Source organism: Euprymna scolopes, chromosome 14 (assembly GCF_053919585.1).
Source record: "Euprymna scolopes isolate OS-2025 chromosome 14, ASM5391958v1, whole genome shotgun sequence".
NCBI lineage: Eukaryota > Metazoa > Mollusca > Cephalopoda > Sepiida > Sepiolidae > Euprymna > Euprymna scolopes.
The window spans coordinates 4,174,527-4,192,393 of NC_136495.1; the positions used below are offsets into that span (position 1 = coordinate 4,174,527).

General features: G+C 36.8%; 1 long non-coding RNA gene across 1 annotated transcript; it reads left to right on the plus strand.

The window, feature by feature from the left end:
* Positions 1 to 14,857: 14,857 nt before the first annotated feature.
* On the plus strand, positions 14,858 to 17,120 carry LOC145293340 (uncharacterized). Its single transcript, XR_013869717.1, has 2 exons — positions 14,858 to 15,159; positions 16,363 to 17,120. It is a non-coding gene; the product is annotated as an uncharacterized LOC145293340 (long non-coding RNA).
* Positions 17,121 to 17,867: the final 747 nt, after the last annotated feature.

Genomic DNA, 17,867 nt, shown 5'->3' on the forward strand with positions numbered 1-17,867 from the left:
CTGCCACGCCTCCATTGTAGGGTGCCATCCTCTTCATAAACATCCAATCCCAATACACGTGCTCCTTCCCTTAAACGTTCGGGATTCTTGCATTCCAGACCAAACTGAGCCAACTTTTCTTTGACACACGACGCAGACTGTACATCTTCATTGACGTACACGTCATCAATGTAAGCTGACGTTGAGTCCCTCATGGGCTTTTCTTGGGACAATACTGTGTTGACAATAGTCTTCATGATCTGTGGTGCCACATTTAGGCCGAAGCCAAGGCGTGTAAGGCAGTACCTCTGCCCCTGGAACCAAACTGTCTGGAACGGCCACAACGTCTCATCAACTCGCACCTGTAAATAGGCTTTTCGTAAATCCAATATTGAGACATTAGTGCCTTTCTGACGCCATTCCCTCAACTTACTGGCGCATACGTCAGCATCGGCAGTGTAGGCTTCAATATGCTTGTTAAGCTCCCTATAGTCCAGCACGGGCCGTACTTTCGACTTGTTATGCTGGACTACTGCCATCAAGGGTATTAGACCCTTCGGAGGCCCAAGCTTGTCCTCAGGGTAGGGGATTAACCAGCCATCTTGGATCCACGCCTTTAGTTCCCTTTCGTATTCTGCTCGGGCCTCACTGGGTATAGGGTACTCTGCAACCCCATTCCTGACTTTAGTCGGTGCCATTCCCTCGGTCCACTTCCAAGATGCAATCCAGGCCCTCTTGCGCGAGTCGTAGTCCACTGTAAAATCCGGCCGATCGATATGGAGCGCTGCACACACTGGGGCCTCTAAGAATCGCACCTTTCCATCCCGATGAATTGCGACTCCCCCCAGCGCCTTGATGGCATCGTATCCGAGCAACAGGTCAAACCCCAGGAGATTTCCTTGGGTCACGAGCACATTGATCTTAGTGGCTGCACCGGTGTCCGTGTAGATCTTGACAGTTCCAGCTCCACAGCATGTCTGGGTCTCGCCTCCTATCGTGGTGACTTTGATCTTCCTCTTAGTCCAACTTGGACACAGCCTGGTGCTCACTATAGTATGCGAACAGCCTGAGTCGAGAAGTGCTGAGCAGGGTATCCTGTTTACGTAGACGGTTATTACTGGTTGCGCCTTGTTCAAATTTTGCTCGGGGAGCAGGGCGGCGCTGACGTCCTCTCCCCTGATACGTTTCCCGCACAGTTTTGGGCTAGATGCCCCAAACCGCCACACTTAAAACAGCGCACACGCCCCCTGTTGGTGCAATTCCTTGCAAAATGTCCGCGTCGGCCGCAGCGAAAACATTTCCCATTGCTTGCAGGGTTCTGATTCGGAATCTCCCGAGCGCCAATCTGGCCTGTCTGTGTCGCCATCACAACTGGTTCCCCCAGGTCCTCCTCATCTTTGATGATGGCTCGAGCACGTTCCATCAAGTGTTCCATGGTCGTTGTTGAAACGCTGGTTGAGGCTCTCAGTAGCTGCTTCACCCGAGTGGGAAGGCCCGCCACAAACGCGTACGCAAGCGTCTGCTCCGACACCCCTCCACCGAACAGAACTGCGAGTTTCTTTAACTCAGCGAAGAAAACGTCCACGCTTTCCTCCGGTAGAAGTTTTCGGGAAGCAAATTTTTCATAGGCCGTACAAGGATCCATGGCAAATGCCTTGTACAGCGCAGCTTTAATTGCGGTGACATCTCCCTTTTCGGCAGCACTGAGTTGCTGATATACACTCAAGGCACCCCCAGCCAATCTCAGGGGAATTACAGTGTGTACCCTTTTCACCTCACAAAGGTCGCACGTCAGCTCGACCCTTTTAACCCAGTCGACGATGGACGTGGTCCCGTCAAACTCGGGTATGAGCTTTAAGTCAAATTTCGACTCGGTCATAGTCCTAGAGGCCAAATGGCCGGAATAGCTTGTAAGAAAAAAAATGTAAGGAAAAACTCAAGATGGCGCCGACTCTCTCTTTAACACGGTAAGATATCTTCAACACGGCACAAGAAGCGACAGCCACACGATTCCCCAGCCAACTCAATCGTCCCTCCCCCACGTCTTTCCCCTCACCCGCTTTTATCGTCGTTCTAGGCCGGCTAAATTTGCATATTCCGAGAATTCGTGTGACTTTGCGAGACATCATACTTTACAAAAGACGGCGGTCGCCATCTTTGTCCCTCTTTTCTATTTTTGGTCAGTAACGCTGAGCTGGTCTCGAGGTAAGTCTTTTTCCCCTCATCCGTCTCTCCCACGTACCCACACAACACGCAAACACGCGGGCGCTTATCTCCTGGATGCACGTTACAGTAACCTCCGATTTCTTCCCGTATATCTTGTTGAACTCCGGAATGTTTCTGTCGAACTCGGGATTTTGGACGGACCCTTTATTTACTTCACGGGGTAGCATACATTTTTTCGGTCAGCTATGACTGGATAGAGGTCCTAAGAAACTCGCAATTGTATTTTTCAGTCGCGCACAATGAGAATTGAATCTTCAGCCTTCAAGAAAATATCATTTTTACAATTGATTTTTTCAAGTACTCTAACCACTGCGCAACGAGTCCTTGCGGACACTTCTATTACAAAATTCCAAATTCCCGATTCGACAGAAACATTCCAGAGTTCGACGAGATAGACCTGAAGAACGTCGAAAGTTATATCGACATTGTGAAAATAACACTCAAGATAGGAACATATCATTAGTCCGATGAATCCAAATAATATGAATATCCAATCTTCATCTCAAAAATTCAGAAAGATACTTTCCGTCTATAGTCACTCTGTAAATCAAATCGAAGACTTAGCCATATCTATGAATAGCAGTAAGATGTGCATATTTTTTTGTTCAAGTAAGCATTCTATAAAGATGTTGATTTCTTGTCAGTTTATTTTTCTTTTTTGCAAAAGTATTTTGGATTTCATCTTAGGACTTTACCAATTTCATGATAGCATTGTAGACTTTGATACAAAAGAATATAACGTGTTTATTATCTTGTCTTTCACGTTTCACGATCTCTAAAAAGCCGTGTATGCATTCATTTGATCCTCTGTTAAGTTTGGATATTGTTCATTAGGTATCTCATGTTTGCAGGTGATTGAGAAATCTTTGCTTCTTCCATGGCTAATTGTAAATGCTTATATTTCTAAAAAAACTTCTGGAAGGAAGGCTTCTATGAATGTTGAAAATAGATTGCCATCAACAATTTTTAGATTTCAAAATTAAGTTGGTTCTCTCAGTTTGTTCAGGACGCAGTTGTAAATCTCTCCAGCTCTATTGTGTAAATCCAGCAAATTGCCTGAGCTTTATAAACCAAAGTTGTATGAAGTAAAGAAGGCAAGAGTAGCCAACATCACAAGAAGACACCAGATAAAAGTTATGAGGAAGAAGGCAATAAATACTTTGTTCCTCCTAAAATGAAAATGCCTCTTTCTGAAGCCTTCAATGTTCGCTCCAAAAAACCACAAGTTCGGTCGGGATGACTCTTACAGGAAAGGGGAAACCATGTTTCTATGGTAATATATGGGTAAAAGAATGAGATAAATATAGCGAAATCTGGAGTGGCTCGCCACAGGATACATCATCGGCTGTTCTGCCTCTTTTTGCTCTTTTAGAGCAGCTTGAAATATCTTGCAGAGTAGAGTAAAAACTCAAAAGCCTACATAATATATAGGACAATGTCATATGAGACCATTTTTCGGAAGCAGGCAAAGCATAATCATAAAAATATATAAGTAGGTGAGCGACGCTTTTTATGACTGATTTCCATAGCAACCACGTCGCTTTAGCGACTACTGTTGCTACTACTCTACTGCTGTCTCGAAAAGAGAGGTAGCAAATGAAAAAGAGAGCTTTTAATCCGTAGTCGTCATTCTCACGTTAATACTGCTTGCAAATAAAAAAGTAATTCTATAAATTAATCGTAGTTATTGAATCAATTAAACACGCGTTTTGTTTCCTGATTAAAATAACTTACAAATGCAGTAATAAAACAATGTTCTCACTGCACAGGTACGTACATATTTGTACGGAAAAGCAACATACATATTTGTATGGAAAAGCAACGTACATATTTGTATGGAAAAGCAACGTGCATATTTGTATGGAAAAGCAACGTACATATTTGTTTGGAAAACAAACTTATGCATGTATATTTATTTGTGCCGACACAGGAATGCGCATGTCTGACGTTCAGTTTCGATCGTTGTGATGTTTTGCATATGTGGAAAACCTTGAAAAACATGTTTATAAAAATCGAATTGAAAGCGATGAGCCGAGGACAAAGCAAAAGCAATATTTTCTTTTAGAAAAAACAAAATGAAATATCTTTATCAGTGAAAATCTAATAGTTGTCTGATGGTGCAATGCTTGCTTCGATTTTTTTTATTGAATCTTGTCTACACTTTCCAACTATGAACATATAATGTTTTCCTGAAGTCAGAAGACTTTATTAAATTTTCAGAGGACCTAGACGAATAATAATGCGCATTCTCACAAAAACGTCTTTTATTTTTGTTCTTTCTTCTTTTTCGTTTGCTTTACATAAAATATAAGATATCTCTGAATATTAGAGCTATTCTATTTGCATTTCGCCGGTATTTATTTGCAAATGTGGTATTTATCTTCCTAGCCCACTTTCCCGAGAAATTTTTGGTACGAGCTACTACTTGCCTGGACACTGACTTCCTTGAATCAACCACATTGCTAGATGGGTGAATATTTCTTTTATGTTTATGTTGGTCAAAATTGGTAATCACGCAAATTCCTTTAAACCCATTCGTATCCAACACTTATTACTTGTTTGGATACGTTTCAGGGAAGTATTCAAAACGATCATATCTCTGGGGTATTCTACATTGCACACTTCCAGGGCACCCTTGGGCAAGGTGTAGAACATCTTAGTCCCCCCAAGGTTTTTAGAGGGTTACTGTGTGTGTATGTGTATAAATGTGTGTATATATATGGAGAAATAAAAATTCTGTACTGCCTTGTCGGATGTGCCTTTGGAGGCAAAGAAAAACTCCAAAATCAAATCAAGCAACGCCCTAACGGCGGAACTTCCTTAGCGCCGGCAGAAAAGGGAAGGCCCTGGCGGGCAGGCGATAAAAACAGGCCTCGATACCAAGGACCCGGCAGCCTGATGCAACAACATTGGTGAAACTACCTATTCATTTGTCGTGAAACGTGGTGGAAGCAGTGTTGGCGTGGTCGTCGCACAGCCAAGACCATCCAAAACAATATACCAAGCGACTGGCATTCTATAGTTTCCTCCACCTCTCTTCTATCTTTATTATAAATAAGAAGCAGCCCGAGGGGACAACAGCGTGGCTGAAGCGGACAGGCCTGACTAGCTAGAAGCCCTTGACCCGCGACTGCACTCATGTGATGGGTACAAAGATGACCTCTCCCTGGTGACGGTGCTGACACCAAAGTTCGGCAGCTAGAGGACCACCGCAGCCCACTCCATAAGGAAAAAGGTAGATTAAACATCAGACAAGGTAACCCCCCTCTGGCCAGGTTACCGCGGTTGGCTGACATCGTACTAATGCGGTTGAAACAAAAGAAACACATTAGGTGCATGGAACATCTGGACCCTCCAGGACATTGGTCGTGAACGGGCTCTTATTCCAGGTCACCAACTGTGACCTTTAATGGTGGCTGGTAACAGGTATGAACCCTCACACACGCGTCTTGATCATCTTTCACAGGGAATTCTCCGCGAGTTCTCTCGGTGCAGCGGAAACTGGTTGGTCGGTTTCAGCATCGATTTCATCTTCGGGTTGATATGCAGTATCACGCTGGAAGTGAATAGAATTCATTCACACAAAAGAAAGACAACCTCAGATTAATAGTGTTTCGGGCAGCAATTATCTCCGCGCTCTTGGACGCATATCAAACAGGAACGCTGTATTGAAGCAATGCGAAATATCTGGAACGTTTACAGCAAACTAAGGCAGATTTTAAAAATCCCCTAGGAGAACCACACCAATAATGTTGAACTCCTGGAACGAGCCTCAGTGATCAGCGTAGAGGCTACCACCATTCACCACTGCTAGAGCGGAAATGTCCACAAGATTGATCATTCAAGGATCCCCAAGAAAATGCTGTACGAAGAATTGACCATGGATATGAGGTCACAAGCTACAAAGATCAATTCAAGGGCACCCTGACTCTAACTAATATCGACTCGTCCTAGAGGGAAGAATTTGTCAGGGACAGGAAAATGTGTAGAGGTGCAACACATGATGACACCCTGAACTTTGAGGAGAGAATAAAAGAAAATGAAGAGCTAGGAGGAGAAGAAGAACAGAGCAACGAGTACGTCCCCGTCCCTCCTACACTACCCTGCTAACACTGCTCACGGCTTTTTCACCATAGACTCGGACTCAACAGCCATGTTACACACAGAGATTCATCCCAAAGATAGGCGACTGGTGACAAGCAACAGGTCCCAATACTCGGATACGAGTGGCAGCCGACGACGATCCAAAACGATGTCTTTACTTATGTAATTAATTCTGAGTTTCTATAGAGACGCATAAGACTGGTGAACGGTAATGCACTTAACCGAAGAAACGAAATCTAAATTAGGTTTTTATTTTTGCTAAGACATTTATTACTGAAATAAACTGTTAATCTTTCTCTTTGGTTTTGCCTAATTGTGTTTCGGTATTTCTATACTACACAAACTTAACGCTTTTTTCTTTTTGGACTTTTTCCATTAACTTTTATGTATGCATGCATGCAGCGGCCTTGCTTCCTCCAAATTGTAGAGCTGTAGTAATACCAGAAGGACAAGTGAAGACGCCAGTTTCCCGTTGTTGTCTCTCTTGATACTGTGGTATATTCCCCTCAGTGAGTTAAACGCACCCCAGATACCAACCTGGAAATTCAACAGTACATACAGCGCCCAGGCTTCCCAAATGATAACCCATCTGGTACTGAATAGAGTAATCGTTGCTTAACTTTGGTAATCCGGCGAGAAACAAGAGTGTCAACGTGGCTGTGCAGTACTTTTACGTAGAAATGAAATAACCCTAACATTAACATTAAAATAATACTGTACATTTATCCTAGTTTAACCCTAGACTTACTAACCTAACATTACACTAATATACTAAAATAACCCTAAATAATATACTAAATTAACCCACACCTGTCACTAAATTCCCTCTAAATAAGCCTTAACCTAACTATTTTAGTATAGATGCATGAAAAGGTAGGCAAATAATTCTTAATAAAAAGTTTAGAAAGTAAGAAATAGTCCGAGAATTACGTAAAATCGAAACTTAACTTTTCAAATCGATTGAAAACCAGGTTTTTTTTTGTATTTTCGGTAAAAGTCGGAAATTGATTCAGCTGTTTTCTTAATGAGTTGGAACTGCTTATTCCAGAAATACGTCCTGATTTCAATTATATTAATACTTATTCTTAAATTTTTTTTTTCAAAATTTCGAAATGCTTACAGAAGTTTATTTTTATTTTTATTTTTCCTCAGTTTTTACTGTGAGTAATATCTTCATTTTACATTTACACTGAATACGTGCATATCTGTTCCTAAAAATCTTGACTCAACTTGATGCTGTTACATTGCATCGATCAAGCGTGTAACTGGAAATCTTTTTACTGTTAAATATTGTCCCCTTTCCGTTATGCCCTGTATTTTATAAATGTATAATTCATTTATAATGTCAAAAGAAAGGTAGCAAATAATGCAGTGCGTATTTATCAATAATAACGTATATCGAGAAACACACTCAGACGGGAGATATTCGAAAACAAGTAATAAACATTATATGTGATTGAAATGCAAAATACCAAAAACGAGTTATTCGTATCAAGTCAAAGACGGAACAGAAACTAAATATTGATATCTACAGATTTGACATTTGGAAGGGGATTAAACTCTTTTTAATGAAAAAAAAAACACGGATATTTTCAATAACTATAATGCTTTTTTTTAGATCGATAAGTGAGTTCCGAATTGAAATAAATTATTTGCCATCGTTGGTTAATTAAGGAAACTCATATCACAGTAATATAGTTAAAGATACGATTTGATATGATAACATAACTCAGTTTATAAATTAAATATCATGTACCAAACGATATTCAATTAAATGTTTAAGAAATATTTCGCATGGCTATGACGATGCGGCCGATGTAACCTCCGACTTCCTTCATGTGTATCTTGCAAAACTCGGAAATCTCTATTAAAGTCTGTTCAAAAGTTTGTACAAATATTCGAATATGATTCCCAATTTGAGCAAAATGCAAAAAAAGAAGGTCAAAGGTTTATTCAGTCGTTGAAGGAAGAATAACGCATCATAATAATTCCAATTATCAATCCTAATCTAAAAATATTCGAAACATAAAAGCTTACATAAAAATGAATTAAGGTGAAATCGAACAAGCTGAAGTTGGTTAGAACAGAAACGAATTCAGCACGATTTTAGAAGTTGTAAAGTTCCCCAAACGTAAAGAGTTATAGTAACTTTATTGTCGACCACAAGAAGTGCCTGTAACTGGGAACGTGGACTTATCAGTGCTTAGCTATGTTTATACCCAACTACAGTAGACCCCTAAAAATAGCTGTTTTTTCAGCCATGTTGCATACGTTGTCATAGCGGGAGAATAAGTACATAACAACTGGTGTTTAATCTATGTCTCAATAGCAAATAATTTCGGTTACCTCAGATCATATTAAAATGATTTGTAGTTTCCTTAGTCTTAAAAAAATGGTTTGTAGTTTCTTTAGTTTTAAAAATGTTGTTTTGTAGTTTCTTTAGTTAAGAAAATGTTGCTTTGTAGTTTCCTTAGTTTTAAAAAAATGTTGTTTTGTAGTTTCGTTAGTTTTAAAATGTTCTCTTGTAGTATCTTTAGTTTTAAAAATGGTGTTTTGTAGTTTCTTCAGTTTTAAAAATGTTGTTTTGTCATTTCTTTAGTTTTAAAAATTATGTTTTTTAGTTTCTTTAGTTTAAAAAAATGTTGTTTTTTAGTTTGTTTAGTTTTAAAAATGTTTTTTAGTTTGTTTAGTTTTAAAAATGTTGTTTTGTAGTTGCTTTAGTTTTAAAATGTTGTTTTGCAGTTCATTTATTTTTAAAAATATTGTTTTGTAGTTTCTGTAGTTTTCAAAAGTTTTGTTTTGTAGTTTCTTTAGTTGTAAAAAATATTGTGTTTTAGTTTCTTCAGTTTTAATTAGACATACATACGCACATACATACAAACAGAAAGACAAACACGTACACATTCGATCGCTCTGTATAGAAAAGATAACCTCGGTTAGATTAAATCGTATAAAAAGTGGGTTGGACATTACGAAGAGCGTTTACAGACGATCATGATAGAAAGAACAGGTGCTGATTCAATATCCATTTAAGCATAATGGCGAGTGTCAATATTTAGAGACTGTAAGAGACCCTACCCAGGTATGAAGCTAAAGAGGACAAATAAGAGAAGAATGCTTAAAAGGTGAGGTTCTTGTATTATGTCTTCCGACTGGAGAGCCGCCTTGAAAGCAAATAAAGAAAGCGTGAACCGTTGTTCATTCTGTGTTCGGTATTTCCTTGTGCAAAGTAGAGATACCGGGAGAATAGAATCTCAGTTCCAAAAAGAATGTAAACTGCACAAGACATCTTTTCTTTCGTGTTACTTTAAAATAAAAATAACTGGTAAATAAGCACGTTCCACCCACGGCTGTTTGGGTTTGTATGTCTTTTCAGGCAAGATTAACCCTTTTAAAAGTATTTAATGCAAAATAAAAATATTCAGTAGTTGTTTGTTAGTTATAGGTATGCCAACGCATTTATATAATCATATGTGACCATGTCTAATTGTAAAAGATTTGTATTAGTTGTTTCGATCTATTTTCCCATCTTGATTATTATTTGTGTAACTTTCGATCGATGTAACCTTCGATTTTTGTCAGGCATACTGGTCACTCTCTTGGAAAAGGAAAGACAAAAGTTACTGGCTCCATAGATAGTTTCGTATTTTATTACTTTACTTATTTTTTTTGTTTCTTTATCCGTAGTTTCATATGCTTGAAATAATTGGTTGACAAAGGGGGCGTAACCCACCGAAACGTTGCACAAATAACACTCAAGATGAGAACAATAGTCCGATCAATACAAGTAATATATATAACAACGCTCTTCTAAAAAATTCAGAACTATAAAATATCTATTCTTTCAGGTTAATTTAATGTGGAAATATACAATGTATTATGAAACAGATCGTTTTCGTATTATGCCTTGTGGAATATGAACGGGTAATTAATGTTATAAGTCGCCCTACTCTCCGCAATCTGAAACCGACTGGCATCGACCTGGGCAGCTGGAAGCAGCTAGCAGATTTCCGCGGCGCCTGGCGAGGTGCTTCATGGCAAGGAGTGAGGAGGGGAGAAGACAATAGGAACCTAATGATGGGGGAGATGAGATGACGCAGAAAGCAGCGACAAAAGGCAGCAAACCCTAGCAAACCATCCTCTTTTCTGTTCTAATATGACAGGAAATGTCATTCTCGAATAGGACTCTAGAGCCATGCTCAAAGATGTCCAAAGACAATCCACGGAAACACCAAGGCGTATGTCACTTTTCCGAAGTTACTAATAGCCTTTTAATTCGGACTTTCAGTAAATGAATGATTACTCTATTACTTTATTTTTCTTCTTGTGTGCCATATAAACAGTTAAGGAAGCATTTGATTCTCAACAATGAATAAAAGTTCTGTAAAGCAATTTTGTTTAGAGGTAAATAACCAATTTGTTCGATTAGTTATTATCTGATCTATAAAATCGACTGCTAAAGATTAGTTTTCATAGAATTTTCCATAGTCTTAAAAACTTTTTTTTTTTTTACATACTGATCACCACTTATCAAGGCCCGGAAGCCACTCAGGGATAAGGGTTATTGCAAGTACATTAAGTTAGTGAGGAGATTTGCTGAAGTGTTTACTTAAGGGGGCGGTTCATTAGGAATTTGTTAACATTGGACTAGAAGACATCCAAGTTGTAGTCCGGAGGGAAGCAGGCAGACGGAATTTCCTACATTAAAGTAAGGATATCATATTAAATCCAGTTTATATTTAATCGCACCCCCACAATGGCAGATTTAGACACAAAAAAGGTCCACAAAAATGCATTCTGGCTTTGGGCAAAATAAATATTGCCTCGGTCTAGAAGGATTTATCTTTCACAGTTTGAGAACAGAAAAGATTAACTGAAATACCAGAATATATATAATGCACTTTGCTTTTAAAATAAAGTAGAAAACTTATTTTCTAGAATATTTAAAGTTGTTGGTTTCTTTTGTGCGAGAACAACGTTTTCTATATATTGAAAACTTTAAGAAAATTTAATTTCAATGATAAATAAAACTATGATTAGAGACTTTTATGTATGTATGTGTAGAGAACGCTGTTGTTTCCTAGATAGGATTTAAATATTTGTAATCTAATTATATAAATGCTTATATAATTGGATATATATATATATATATATATATATATATATATATATCACCTGTTTGTTTACATGTATTTTCACAGGATCGGTATTATTGTTTAGCTCGACCCTTCAGACAACAAATATCTAAAACTTGGCTAAAAACATTTTCTTCTCAACTGAGCACTTTTCTACAAGGAGGGTTTGCTTTTTCCGCCGATATTTTTGAAAGTCATCTCCTCTTTTCGATTGTCTAGCCTTAATTTAAACCTACGTCAGCAAAGACGACAAGTTTTTTTTACGTTCTTTTCCTCTTTCGCGGTACGGATTCGACCCTGCCTACCTACTACCACTTTTTTTTTGTTTGGCTCAACACACACTCCCAAACACCCGGGCAACGCCGAGCATCCAAGCTAGTCTATAATATAAATCTGACCTGTCTGTTTAAATGTACGCATGTATTAACCAAAGCCTTTGATACAGTATACTAGGATGGAATGGAATACGTTTGTCATATTAGGAAGCAAAAATCTCGGAGTTGTGTTACTATGCTGTTAGTTTCAATCTCTACCTTATTTCTTCAAGTATGTCTAGTTTAACTGATGAATCTCGAAAAGACGAAGCACTTATCTGTAAGATATCCCTTATATATATATATATATTTGATAAACAGAAATGATAAGAGCCAGCGGATATGGAAATCATTCGGGGAACATAATTTTATGCGTAAGTAAATAAACACCATTTTCCCTTCCTCAATTTAACGATCTCAAAAAATTTCAAGATTAAATTCGTTTATTAATTAAATTTCTCTACGGGAAGGAATTTTTACTCGCTAAGCTTGAACCACAAGAATTTCCGGAGTTGCAAAATTTATTCAGCATTGAATTATCACACACACACGCACACACGCACACACACACACACACACACACACACAAACACACACGCACATACTTGTATATTTTAATAAATCCTATTCCTGTCTGTTTTTCTTAACAATGGCGTCATATCATATAATATATATGCTATGGTATCACGTATAACGTTATAGTAGATGACGTTGTATATAGCGTTATAGTAGATTACCTATGTATGACGTCACGTATTACGTCATTCTCTGTGGCAATAATAAAAGTATATTTGCTGGGCCACGCCGGGAAGCCTGTTAGTGCATACATACACATATATATATATATATATATATATATATATACATACACATATATATATATAAATATATAATTTTTGTGTGTGTATTGATATTTATAATAAAATAAATTTTTATATTTATTTAAAAAGATAGAACTTTGCTATATATTAGTTGTGGAATTGAATTTATCTGCGAAATATCTAGCTAATTTACATATTCTCTTAAGCTTTCATTTTAACTCATTCCCTATAAGTTATTTATTATTAATTTTTTGGCTTTTCTCATGGGATGATCATCTCAGGCTTTTGCTCATGGGATGATAATCTTTGGTTAACTATTATGTGTAATTATATTCATGCAGATATTCTACATGATTTAATGTCGCGTAATACAAAGTGACCCAAAAAAACAAAAGCTAAATGGAGGCCATCTAGAACACATGCTGTAGAACGGAGGAAAAAGGCCAAAGACCCTAGTGTTTTGATGTGATGTTTTGAATATAATAAACTAGTTATGACCAAAGTTTCATTTCATTCGGACAAAACACTAAGAAACGGGGCCTAATTCGAGTTTTTTTTTTTGGGGGGGGGAGACACCCTGTATTTGCATAAAAAGATTATAGTAGCAGCCTGCTATCCGCTGAAAATCCTTGCAAAACGTAAGAAAAAAGTGGTTTTTAAATCACTATTATTTTTTTTATAATCTTAACTAAAATAAAATGCATATCAAATGAAAGCTTATTTCATGTACTTTAAGTCTAGGCCATTTAATTTTACGTGCATGATAATGCGCGAGTAACATTTACAGTTTAAATAAAAGGCCAGTTTGGTTACTTCAAGCCATTTTGTTAACGAAATTTCGGAAGCCGTTTTTACGCCTTATTAAATTTCTTCATTTTCGCACGGTTGCATGTATTTTATACGAGAATGAATGAGTTAGTTCGAAAGCTGACATTTTCTGTTTTTTTTTCGTATTGTTTAGTTTGAAAATATTTATTGAAAGTTTATGAAAAATACAAATGAAAGGTTTTATTGAATAATTTAAATAAATCTAATAAAAATAAAGTAATGAAACATATATATATATATATATATATATATATATATATATAAAGATCATTCAATAATCTATAAAACTTACATAAAATATAATTCGAAACTACGACGCGTTTTCGATGAAAATTACTCTAATTTTAGCAACCACGTGGATTATAAATCGACGCCTCAACAATTGATAACTACTTTTTTATCCCAGCACAGCCAACTAATTTTCCGTCAGCATGACGTCTATGGACGAAATATATCAAGAAATAGGTCAGGCATTATTTTAACACATTCTATATAAAATATATGTATATTTTAAATGTTTTGAATGTTTTAAATTAGTCATTCGAAGAAGATATTCGGTCGTTCGTGAATAGTTTTATTCATCGCATGCCGTCATTGTTTAGTTGAAATGTTGTCTAAAAGGTACTTTCTCAGCGCAGTAGTCATCTGAAATTATTTTAATATAACGATAAGACATTAATATTAATTTTGTGTAAGATTATATGTCATATTTGCCAGCTATATTTTGTTAAATGAAACTTTTGTCATGAGTCAGTTATGGAAGAAAGCCACCATCATAGCGAATTGACGTGTTACTGTACTGTTAACTCAATTTTGTCTCGTTTCGAAAACCGTATTTCTGTTATGAATAACAATACTAACATTTTCTCCGCCTACTACGGATATTCCGCTTTTCCAAACTGTTTTTTAAAATTATTTTTCAAAAATTATTTTGTAATAAAAATATTTACACAATAATGGAGCATTTTTACTAAAGTTTCGAGTTGAAGTCAAATATCTTGAAAAATACACCGCTTACACTATTTTTTAATATTATTTAGGCTAGCACCTAAATACAGTCGCAGAGATTTATAACATTATTAGCAGCATAATGTTCTGTAGTGATGCAGAGTATCAGGATTTACGATAGATAGTTTAACCGCAGATCCCCCCATGCAATTTTCCGGGGCACAGTGTGCATAAAACTCTTAAACCAACATTGGTGTCTTTGTTTGTTTTTCTATTAAATAACAATAACATGTTTATTGTTTGCCTATATGACGTCAGAAGGCAGTACTAAATGGATATATGATATTTCTCTGTAAATTAGGCGCATGTATACATATGATCATTTCTCCCTACTATAAAAACATCGAATCTGATAAGAAAATATAGGGCATAATTGATAGAGCAGTTATCCAAGTATTACCTTGACAGAATGTTACAAATAATGGATTTCTTTTACTTTTGTTTTTCGAGATGATGATGTACAAACCCATTTACAGCAATGTTTCATGGCAAAAGGACATGGGAGGAGGATGTCATTACATAAAGTGGAATGTTCCAATAAAATTATTCTTCAAGTTTATTTCTTGAAGTAAAAATATGAGGAATCATAGGCTACTGCTATCACCTGGCTTCAAAAATTGTTCCCAGTTTATCCTACCGATAAGGGGAAAACCATAGTTGAAAGAATTTTAGTGCAAGTTCAGGCTTCCTCAACAGCGGATCGTCCAGCATTCTACACCAATGTCATCAATATAGACTTCATAGGTAAGTACTGTAAATTTGACATGGATATTTGATGTTATTCAAAAAATGTATATGATTTGAAGTTTGAATTTCCTCCAAAAATGTATGATTGAATACACAGTAAAAATTGCATTTCTCTTTTTTTTTTTTTTTTTTTACAAAGGCATCACCACATTATCAAGGCCAAGAGGCCACTCAAGGATAAGGGTTAAAGAGTGTACAGTAGAAATTGGTCAATATAGTAATCATTAGTAATGAGAATTTGGTAAATTTGATAACTTATATGGAACGGCTCATCAAGAACTTATTTACTTTAGACTTGAACACAACCATATTGTAGTCAGCCGGAAAGCAGGAAAACGGAAGACAATTCCACAGGCGTGCAGTTCTAAGAAAGAAGCTTTGATCATGGAATCTACGTTTAGGTTTAGGCACAGATAAAGAGTGGGGGAAATTATTGATAGTGTTTACAGCTAGACGAATGTTTCTTGTGAAAGTTTGGCGAGGGGGGACCATAGATTGAAGCTCAGTTGAACACTTTCCATGAAAATAACGATACATCAGAGACAAACTCGCAACATCTCTTCTGTGAGATAGAGGTTGCAAGGAGGAGAAAAGGACATTTCCTACGAGGCTGCGAAGTCTATTTTGAACTCTATCAAGGCAGGACAAGTCCTTTCTAGCAGCTCCTGCCCAGATGTGGCAACAGTATTCCATCCTTGGACGTACCTGGCTCTTATATAGATAGAGAATAGCATCAGCAGTGAGATATCTACCGGATCGATAGAAAGATCCCACCATTTTTCCAGCGGCCTTGGCAACAGATTTGATATACGTGTTCCATTTAAGATCAGGAGTAATGGTCAAGCCCAGAAGCTTGTCAAAACTTGAGGCCTCCTGAAGACGAGAGCCATTCATTTCAATTGATGACAAATGTGGATTAGAATGTTGATGATGTAAAGAGAGAAGCTTGGTGTTAGATGCATTAAAAGTAACCAGCCACTCCTTTCCCCATTGTACTACGTGCTCAAGATCAGAGGAGAGAGAATTGGAGAGAACTTGCTCGTTTACTGTCTTAGATGTGGTACCATAAATGGTAGTGTCGTCAGCATAAATGTCTACAAATGATGTAAGGATATGATTTGGAAGATCATTAATGTAGATCAGGAAAAGAGTTGGGCCCAGGATGGATCCCTGAGGGACACCGGCATTAATACTTTTCAGGTGAAAGTTGTCAGAAAATAGGATTAACATGCAGTGTTGTTTTGGAACTCATGCTTGGGTGTAAACTTTCACCTGCTGAAGTGACAAATGGCATGTCACTTGAACTTTACCAGCTGTTCAATCCAACTCAATTGTTCAGTTTGTTCAATGAATTGTGCTCTGGTTGTTCTAATAAAAAGGATCTAGTGGGGCATTTGAAAAGAATGTGGAAAACCTATAATAGGTTGAGGAAAGAAAAAAGGAAAACCATGAAGTTAGAAACTTTCCTGCAGAATCCTTTTTTTGAGAAACCTAAAAATAAAATCACTGCCAGTGATGCAAATCAAGAGCATTCAAATGAAATAGAAATATATTTAAAACAAGAAACTGAGAACAGGACAATCCTAAAACAACTTATGGATGCAAAGAACATGTGTCTGACTTTGCCAGAAAAACTGAAAATAATGGAGGAAATATGCAGGGGGAAAAATGTACAAATGGAGGGGATCTGGCATGAAATAAACAGTGCAAAGGAGACAATAGTAAAAAAAAAACTGTTATCAAGCAGATGAAAAAATCTCCAAAATATCAATGAGAAATATCAGAAATTGAAAAATGAAATTTCCCCCAGAAAGATCAAAGCCATGAAAAGATAAGAATCCTATCTGAAACAAAAACAAAGATTTTTAATAAAAAGATTATAAAATAGACACAGTGACAGTAACAAAGTCATGCCTAAGAAAATTTTGAATCTTCAGAAAAATTATAGTACATAAAAATTGAAAGCTAGACAGAGACTTTTTGAATTAAATCGATCTCAAAAAGATCTTGCTCAAACAAAAATTGAAGTGGCCAATTTAGAGTCAGTAATATTGGCTCTAGAATCAAAAGACAAACGAGACACAAAAATGTATAATGCAAATTATAGGGAAAACATAGAAAAATGTATCATAGAATTAGTTGGAGAGTTAGATGTGTCTACTGGTAAAGCTGCTCTAGCCATACAAACTGTTTCCAAATGGGTGCATAATTGTAATTTCAATTTAGATGAACTTCCTTGTGTAATCACCATAAATAACATGGTAGATAAGGCCCATATATTGAAGAATAAAAGGTCAATCAAATGAGGTATAGTTTGTTTAAACAGTTACATTAAATTTAGCTTAAATTTGCAGGTTTTATTTTAATTACAAGTGCGGACTTTCTATTTGCCGCCTATATATATATATATATATATATATATATATATATATATATATATATATATATGTGTGTGTGTGTGTGTGTGTGTGTGTGTGTGTGGAGGGGGTTGGGTGAGGTAGGAGGAATATTGTGGATGTGTGTGTTGGTCCGTGTGATATATATTTCTTTTACTCAGATATTAAATTTAGTAGTTGTACACTTACGTAAGAGAGAAGGAGACATACTGTTTCGATAAAGAAGGATGTTAACGATATAAACGTTTTCATATTATTATTTGATACTACTCCCACCGGAAATCGAATCCGAAACGAAGCCGGTAAATT